We start from the raw sequence: 10,053 nt of genomic DNA on the forward strand, positions 1-10,053 counted from the left end.
AGCAGGTCGAGGCTGCGGTGGCCGGGAGCGGCCACTGCACTCCAGTCTGGGTGACAGAGTGAGACTCCAACTCAAAAACAAAAAACAAAAAACAACTGAATTATTTTAAGACTTTTTCCTTTAAAGTCGGTGTGGTGGTAAGCTTTCTCAGTAAAGGGCATTGGGAGGGAATGAAGATCTGTAATATCTACAGGTCCAGAACCCAAACCATCTATAACCTTGCAACCTTGGCCTGATGAGTACTTATTTATTTATTTATTTTAAGTTGGAGTCTCGCTCTGTCACCAGGCTGGAGTGGAGTGGCACGCTCACGGCCACCCCAGCGTCGAACTGCTAGGCTCCAGGGATCCTTCCGCCTCAGCCTTCCAAATAGTCGGAATTATAGGCGCGCACTATCACGCCTGGCTAATTTTTTAGTTTATTGTAGAGATGAGGTCTCGCCAAGTTGCCCAGGCTGTGGCCTTAGGCAATCCCCTCACCTCGGCCTCCCAAAGTGCTTACAGGCTTGAGCCACCTCCCCCAGTCGAGGAGAACCTCTTTACAGCCCTCTTGAGAGGGGAAAACCAAAGCTCTTGCATGGCCTGAACAGAGTGGCTTGTGGCCCAAGGGATCACACACCTGAAGTTTCTCCTTCTACTGGCTTCCACACAAACTGTGCAGTAGCATACTTGTGGCCCAGGGGCTTATACAGAGCTACTACTTCCCTTACAACCTCCTGTGTAGCCTAAATGCTCTGAAGGTCTCCCACCTCCATGAGTGATATGCTATTTAAAAGTATTGTGTTAATGTTGATTTCTTATGTTTTATTATTCTTTTATGATTATATATATGCTAGTATTATAGAAATCTTGCTGACGTGTGTAGAGGAAATATCAATACTAATTTTGTGATGTTTCTATAAGTCAAAAATTATTTCAAAATAAAAAACTTTAAAGTGTAGGGAACACACAAAAAAATAGAAAGAGCGCATAATTTCCAAATTAGAAGAGAAGAAAAAGATGGACAGAGGGGGAAAAGGCAAATGAGAAGTAAATAGAGACAGCAGGACAAAGGGAGGCACGATATGACAGACGTAAGTCCAAAACATCAGTCATTATTTAAAAAGTAATTGAGTTAGATTACCCAAAGTACAAAGATTTTCAAACTGAATAAAAATTCAGACTGGGCTCGGTGGCTCAGCCTGTAATCCCAGCACTTTGGGAAGCTGAGACTGGTGGATGGCCTGAGTCTGCGGGTTCGAGACCAGCCCAGGTAAATTGGCGAGACCTCGTCTCTACAATAAATCAAAAACTAGCTGGGTGTGGTAGCATACACCTGTAGTTCCAGTTACTTGGAAGGCTGAGGCAGAAGGATCGCCAGAGCCCAGTAGGTCGACGCTGTGGTGGCTGTGAGTGTGCCACTGCACTCCAGCCTGGGCTACGGAGTTAGACTCCAACTCACAAAAAAAAAAAAATTCAAAATACAACTCTATGTTGTTTATAAGCAAATAAAATATAAGTAGACAGAAAAATTGAGCCCCAAAAGGAAAAGAATTTTTGTCTTGCTTTGTTCACTGTTTATTCCCTGTTGCCTAGAACTGTGCTGTCCAGTATGGCAGTCACTAACTCATGTGGCTAGTGTTACATTTTAAAATCTAAAAACTGACTAAAAGTAACATGTTTTCCATTACATACAATTTTATTCTTTTGGTAGGGCCACATTTCATTCTAATTATTGCATCAGTTAAAATGTATTATGGAGCCAGGCACGGTAGCTCACACCTGTAATCCCAGCATTTTAGAAAGTGGAGACAAGAGGATTACCTGAGTCCAGGGGTTCAAGACCAGTCTGGGTAACTTGGTGAGCCCTCATCTCTACAATAAATCAAAAAATTAACTGGGCATGGTGGTGTACACCTGTGGTTTCAGCTACTTAGAAGACTGAGGTGGATCCAGCAGATCTAGGTTTCAGCAGCTGTGAGGATGCCACTGCACTCCAGCCTGGGTAACAAAGTGAGACTCCTACTCAAAAAAAAAAAAAAAAAAAGATGTATTATTGTTAAAGAATACATGTTGAACATGTAGGTCAGTTCTAGTATAACATGTAAACATATCACCAATCTCATCACTTACCAACAGACTGGTTAAATTTGAATGACTTTTTCTGTGCCATTTCTATGTGACATTGTAACACATTAATTTAAATGTGCAGACAGTACAATTTATAAATATATTTATGGTAATAAAATTAGATACTTGGTTCAATTATACTTACTTTCCCTAGCTTAAAAATAATATGACAATTTTAAAATTTAAATTGTAATCAGTGAAGATGTAGACACTACTACTATGAATGGAGAAAAAAAAGAATCTGCCACAAAATTCACAATGAATGGCAATTGCAATTAGGGAAGAGCAAAATGACAAAACTCTTTTTCTGTTGTATGAAAATATTAAGAACATAAAAATTATGTATTGAGAGACATTTCTAGCAAAAACAAAGTAAATATAAAAAGTTTATGTTGGGCAGGTGTGGTGGCTTATGCCTAGAATTCCAGAATTTTGGGAGGCCTCAATTTCCTGGGCTCAGGTGATCCTTCCATGGGACTACAGGCATGCACCACCATACCAGCTAATTTCTTTGATTTTTTTGTAGAGACAAGATCTCTCTATGTTGCCCAGGCTTGTTTCAACTTCCTGGTCTCAAGCAACCCTCCCACCTCGGCCTCCCAGAGTGCTGGGATTATAGGCATGAGCCACCATTTCTGCCTCAGCTTTTGATAATACAATTTAATAATAATGATTCTACAGATTTTAAAAGGATTTTTTGCACATTTTCCAACATGAATTAGTATGTGAAAGATTTTAATTAAATCAAAAGTATTATATAAATTGGTTGCAAAAGCTACAAGAAAAATTTGAACGTTATTGATATTGAGAGATTTCAAATTGCTTTTCAATTTATGCAATACTCTTTGAACTCAATGTCAATATCATTGGGCTAACATAAGATTTAGTGAATTTACCTAACTTGGTCAAGCATGGTTTTGAAATTTATATGCTTTTGCTTTTTTTTTTTTTTTGAGTTGGAGTCTCACTCTGTTGCCCAGACTGGAGTGTAGTGGCTGCTCCCGGCCACCGCAGCCTCGACCTGCTGGGTTCCGGCGATCCTGCTACCTCAGCCTTCTGAGTAGCCGGAATTACAGGCATGCGCTACCATGCCCGGCTGATTTTTTGATTTATTGTAGAGATGAGGTCTCGCTAAGTTGCCCAGGCGGGTCTCGAACCCACGGGCTCAGGCAATCCACTCACCTTAGCCTCCCAAAGGCGCGGGATTACAGGCTGAGCCACCGAGCCCGGCCTCTTTTTTTTTTTTAAATCAAAGTTTGTTAGAGAAAAAAGGGGGAAAAGAAAGAGAGACATGCCCGAGCTGGCATGGCTGAAAGAAACCACTGCTTTTGCTTCAAAGTCAAATCAATTAAAAAATAATATGAACCAATTTTTTAAAATGTGGATGTGAATATTAAAAGAAAATGTTTTGTTTCTTTTTTCTGGTGCTCAATTCAGTTACTGGAAACATTTAAAGTAGTTTTGTGTCAAGAACTGGAAGTAGTCTGCTTGTAAGCTAAATCCACAGTTTTATGGATGCCGGTAAAAGACGCAGAATTCCTGGGTTCAAGACAAAGAAGTATACTAATCACGGCAATAGCAATGCTCAGAGAATCAGTATTTCTTTAAACCAGTTTCTGTCTGATACCACAGACAGATGCAAAGAGGGCCAAATTACATCTGTACACAAAGCAGATTGCTTTATAGGTGAGGAATCCTTGATTCAGGGAACCTAAATAATTTATAATGGTGGTAAGCATTCACTGTGCACTGAGGTGAGCAAGACAGAACACACTTATACACAACAAATTACAATGATGCAAATTATTTATTTATTCATTCATTCATTGTCGGAATCTCACTCTGCCACCCAGGTTGGAGTGCAATGGCACGCTCACTGCCACTGCAGCCTCGATCTGCTGAACTCAGGCGATCCTTCTGCCTTAGCCTTCCAAATAGCTGGAACTACAGGTGCAAGCCACCACACCCAGCTAATTTTTTGGTTTATTGAAGAGACGAGGTCTTGCCACATTGCCCAAGTTGGTCTCGAACCTGTGGGCTCAGGAAATCTTCTCACCTCCGCCTCCCAAATTTCTGGATTACAGGCATGAGACACTGTGCCTGACTGATTTGATTTATTAATTACAGATGGGCAGCAAGAGGTTAAAGAAGCTCAGGATTCATTGTGAGCCAGTTCCCCAAAGCTCAAGAAAGCTGGGGCAGACAGAGTCTTAACTATGCGTTCTCTGCTTGTGCCACAACTGAGAGACCTCACAAGGCAGGCAACCCCAGATTATATACAACGTACTGGGCTAGAGTGCTGAAGGACACGGTGTTCTGAGAGGTGGGAAAGGGAAGACTAGAATCGAGCTGGAACAGTCCTTCTCTGTCTCAGAATGTATCATTCCTAGGACATTCTTCAGTTATTCTCAAGAACTACAAGCAAGAAAAGGGGGGCTACCTGGAGAACTGTTTCCTGAAGCATGTCTGCCCTTTGCCCCAGAGGGGCGCATTATTATACTGGAAAATAAGCATGCCTGCTCTGTGCACCAGAGGGAGACACTGTGTCAATCTTCTAAGGCTGTTTGATAACAAACATCATTTATTAGTAGTAGTATTGTTATTATTATTATTTTGAGTTGGAATCTCACTCTGTCACCCAGGCTAAGTGAGTCTCAACCTGCTGAGTCCAGGCCATCCTTTGCCTCAGTCTTTCAAGTAGCTGGAGCTATAAGGTGCGTATCACCACACCCAGCTAATTTTTTGATTTATTGTAGAGACGAGGTCTCACCAAGTTGCCCAGGCTGGTCTCAAGACTCTGGGCTAAGGCAATCCTCTCACCTCCACCTCTCAAAGTGCTGGGATTACAAGCATGAGCCACTGCATTCAGCTGCAAATATCATTTAAAAGAGTTTGGAACAAAGACAGTCAGTACCTCTGCTCATGAGGTGTTATTATGAGAGACCCATGGAGAACTGTCTCTCAATATTTTGGAACGACTTGGTAACATGAATCTTTTTCCTGTAACATGTATGAAATAGAGTGTTTCCAATGAAAAGTTGACATTCAAGTTGAGATGTGCTGTAAGTATAAAATTTACAATGGATTTTGAAGGCTTAGTGTGAACAAAAGAATGTAAGATATTTCATTGTTAATTATATTGCATACATGTTGAAATGACAATATTTTGGATATATTGGTTTCAATAAGATGCATTATTGAAATTAGTTTCACCTGTTTCTTTTTACTTTTTAATATGTGACTACTAGAAACGTTAAAACTACATATGAGTCTCACTTTGTACTTCTATTGAACAACTCTGGATGTCTAATTTTTATTGGACAATCCTAGAGTGACCAGTAAAGAAAAGAATAGAAGTTGGAAGAGAGTATTGCCTTTGACTGAATTCCCTACAAATAGAGACTAAAGAAAAACTTAATTATTACTGTTTTTTTTTGTGTGGGAGTTTCAATGCCAGAAAAGTAGAAGTATAGGGAAAGAGTGAAGAAGAGGGGAAGAAAATATGGGCAGGTGATGGGAATGCCCTTCTCCATTTGTTGTGGCATGGTACTTCATCTGCAATTAGAGGTGATGACAAGAGCCAAAATCACAATGGGACTGACTGGGTTACACCTGTGTGCCAAAGCTACTGAAGCTGTTGTCACGGTGGACCTTTTGGATTATGGTTACTGTAATTTCCCAATGACACAGTTAACGCTGGGCATGAACATGGTTAATGATGCTCCACTGATTCCCCTAGGTTCCCTTTTGCCTTTATTAGGTAGTAGCAACTCCAGAATCTCCTGGTAATCAGGGTTCATTACCCCAGCAAATACACTAACTCCATTTTTCACCTGCTTGTCAATAGAATGAGGAACCCAAAGTAACTCCAAGTATTAGTCATAACTTCCAATTGGGTGAAACCCTGTGTCTTCCCCATGTGTAGAACCAAGACTTCTAACCTAGCAGAGTCTACAGTTTCAGAGACAGGATATCTCCATTAGCACTGTCAGATCTGCTGGATGTTATGAAACAAGTACCCGGACAGCTTTCATAACTGTTTTGACCTGCTTGTATTTCTGGTCCCCACTCAAAGCTGGCAGCTTTTTGGGTACTCAATAAGTAAGAGCAGTATTTCTGCCTATAATCCCAGCAATTTGGGAGGCCAAGGTGAGAGGATTGCCTGAGCCCAGGGGTTTGAGACCAGTCTGAGCAACTTAGTAGACCTCATCTCTACAATAAATCAAAAAAATTAGCTGGACATGGTGGTGTGTGCCTGTAGTTCCAACTACTTGGAAGGTTGAGGTGGAAGGATTGCCTGAGCCCAGCAGGTCGAGGCTGTGGTGGCCGTGAGTGTGCCACTGCACTCCAGCCTGAACGACAGAGTGAGACTCCAACTCAAAAAAAGAAAAAGAGTAGTATTTCCAAATATAGTTTATGCCTCCTCCAAAATCCAAAGAAATCCAGTTATGCCTTTTTTTACTTTTTTTTTTTTTTTTTGTCATAGATGGCGCAACATCCTACCACCTGTTCTTACCTTATAACGGATGTACTGAATTACTGGATTCTTAAAATTTTCACCAATAGGTTAGGCCTCTGAATCTTTATGGAATCATTTCTCACTATATGCTACACCTTTGTCTTAATTGGGAATCTAGGGTACTTGCTACTTTTTGCTCATAAGTCATATTAGCATCCTGCCATCCATGTAGTAGACTAGTGTTATGTTTTGCAGAATGTCAAGAGGAAGCTTCCTGAAGATGATGAGAGAGCAAAAGAAGGAGAAACAGCCTAATCACATACCATCTTTGGCCTGTCTCTTTCATGTTCCATGGTTGTGATCATAATATCCCTGTATCTTCCCTGGAAGGAATCACTTGGGTAACCTGCTTAAGGCTCGGTAGCCAAAAGGAGGAGGTCCCAATGAGAATCATGATAATTTGAGTGATACCTTCCTGTAAGGCCTTGAAAAATACAGACACAAATTCTAATGCATTTGAGGAAGTAAAGTTTAGAAAGTGGGGGTGGGAGAGTGGGGTGGAGGAAGTGGCTTTTCTGATCTGTAACTTGGCTATCAAAATACCTCTGAATATGAATAGTTAGGTATCTGACAGTTGCAAAGATGACTATGAACCAAATTGTAAAGAAGAAAAAGAAGAAAAGCCAGGATTCTGACGATATAGATGGTAGCCAGTGCTGTGAAGCAGCAGGGGTTTGATACGTTTGATACTTAGGCATACCAGTATTCCTTATCTCACCTACCAGGAGTTCAAGGGCATCCTAAACAAGTATATAACAGATTAGTCTGTTAGTAGTGCTACTACAGGAAATTATATAGAAAAGAAAAATATTTTCAATAAATGGTGATGAAAAAACTAGATGGACATATGAAAAAACTTTCATCTCAATCCTTACTTCACATGAAACAAAAATTAATTTTGAGATTAATCATAGACCTAAACTCAAAAGCTAGGCTTCTAGGAAAAAAAAAAAAGAGAGAGAGACTATCTTCATGACTGTGATTGGCAAAGATTTCTTCCATGGGACTGAAAAACAACTAATAAATTGGATTTCACCAAAATTCAAAACCTTGAGATAGACTGTTAAACAAAGAAATAAACAAGCCGAGACTAAAAGATGTGTACCTACAATATGTAAAGAATTCCCATAACTCAATAATAAAGATAACTCAGTTTTAAAAGTGAGCAAAAACATCAATAGGCAAAAATGAATCTCAAACCTCAGAATATATGCAAAAATTAACCCAAAAGGTATCATCAGCTTATATGCAAAATATAAAAACATAAAATACTATGAAAAAACTAAGAGAAACTTTTCAAGACCTAAGACCAGCAAATAATTCTTAGACGTGACACAAAAAATATGATCTTTAAAGGAAAAATTGACAAATGATCTCATTATAAATGGGAAAGAGAGTTAAGCAAACATTTTAGAAAAGAAAAAATAAACACGACCAAAAACACATGAAAAGGTGTTCAACATCAATAGTCATCAGCATGCAAATTAAACACATAAGAACTTATACTTCACACCCACTAAAATGGTGAAAATGAAAAGAAATGATAATACCAAATGTTGAAAAGATGTGAAGAAATTAGAACACTTATTTGTTGTTGGTGGGCATATAAAATACAATCATTAACAATAAAACCAGTTGCTGGTTTCATATAATATTAAACATACACTTATCCTATGACCCAGAAATTTTACTATTATTCATTAAGAAAAAAGAAATCACCGAGCTCGGTGGCTCAGCCTGTAATCCCGCGCCTTTGGGAGGCCGAGGTGAGTGGATTGCCTGAGCTCGCAGGTTCGAGACCCGCCTGGGCAGCAAATCCTCATCTCTACAATAAATCAAAAATCAGCCGGGCGTGGTAGCGCTGCCTGTAATTCCGGCTACTTGGAAGGCTGAGGCGGAAGGATCGTTGGAGCCCAGCAGGTTGAGGCTGTAGTGACCGGGAGCAGTAGCCAGGAGCGGCCACTGCACTCCAGTCTGGGTGACAGAGTGAGACTCCAACTCAAAAAAAAAAAAAGAAGAAAGAAATCATATATGCATAAAAAGTCTTGTACAAGATTGTTCAGAGCAGTTTTATTTATAATAGTCCAAACTGGAAGCAACCCAAATGTACATCATAGAAAAATTATGATAAATGTATAGAATGAAGTACTACTCAGCAATAAAAAGGAGCAAATTCCTGATACTTGCAACCACATGGAAGAATCTTACAAATGCTATAGAGCAAAAGAAGCCAGACACAGAAGGGTATATACTAGATAATTTCTATGAAGATTAAAAATAGGCAAAAATAATCTCCTGGGAAAAGGGCACAAGGAAATTTTCTGGGGTGGCTTATTCTATATCTTGATATAGTATACTTAAAATAAGCATTTATTCTATATCTTGATTGAAATAGTAATTACACAAGTATATATCTGTTAAAACTCATCAAACTGTACACTTAAGATATGTGAATTTCTTTTCTTTCATGGAAGAGTAAGATGTATGAATTTCAATGTATGTAAACTATATCTCAATAAAAATTAATTTAAAAAATGAATGTGGATGGGGAAGCAATCTTCATCCTTTCCAACACTCACTGTCAGAATCATAAATGTGAGATTCAGAAAAACAGAGGTAAAGAAAACATTCTAAAAGTTTCCAAGAAATAATTCCAGTTATTCTTAAAAGAAAGAAAGAAAGAAGAAACAAAGAAAGTAAGAAAAACATCAGATATTTCACCAGCAATAGTGAAAACCAGAAGATAGCCCATTTTTTAAGGTGCTGAATAACATGCCATTGTCTGAATGTACCACAGTTTATGTATCCATTCACCTCCTACAGGACATCTTGGTTGCTTCCAAGTTTTGGCAATTATGAGGAAAGCTGCTATAAACATCCATGTGCAGGTTTTTGTGTATCAGTCAAGGTTCTCCAGAGAAACAGAACAAATAGGATATATATGCTATGTAACGAGAATATAAGGAATTGGCTCACATGATTACAGAGGTGACAAGTCTAAAATCTGGAGAGCTGATGTCCCAGTTTGAGTCCAAAGGCTGGCAGGCTGCTATAGAACCAGGAAGAGCCAATATCCCAGTTTGAAGGTCGTCAGGTAGAAGAATTCTCTCCTCTGAGATGAGAGGATCGCCTGAGTTCATGGTTTTGAGAACAGCTTGGGCAACTTGGACAGACCTCATTTCTACAATATATCAAAAATTAGCCAGGCGTTGTAGCGTGAGCCTATAGTTCTGGCTACTTGGAAGGCTGAGGTGGAAGAATCGCTTGAGCCCAGCAGGTTGACACTGGGGTGGTCGTGAGTATGACACTGCATTCCAGCATGGGTGACAGAGTGAAACTCAGAAGAAGAAGAGGAGGAGGAGGAGGAGGAAGGAGAAGGAGAAGGAGAAGGAGAAGGAGAAGGAGAAGGAGAAGGAGAAGGAGAAG

This window comes from Carlito syrichta, unplaced genomic scaffold (genome assembly GCF_000164805.1).
Source record: "Carlito syrichta isolate Samal-C Ts95f unplaced genomic scaffold, Tarsius_syrichta-2.0.1 Scaffold288211, whole genome shotgun sequence".
NCBI classification, from domain to species: Eukaryota; Metazoa; Chordata; class Mammalia; order Primates; family Tarsiidae; genus Carlito; species Carlito syrichta.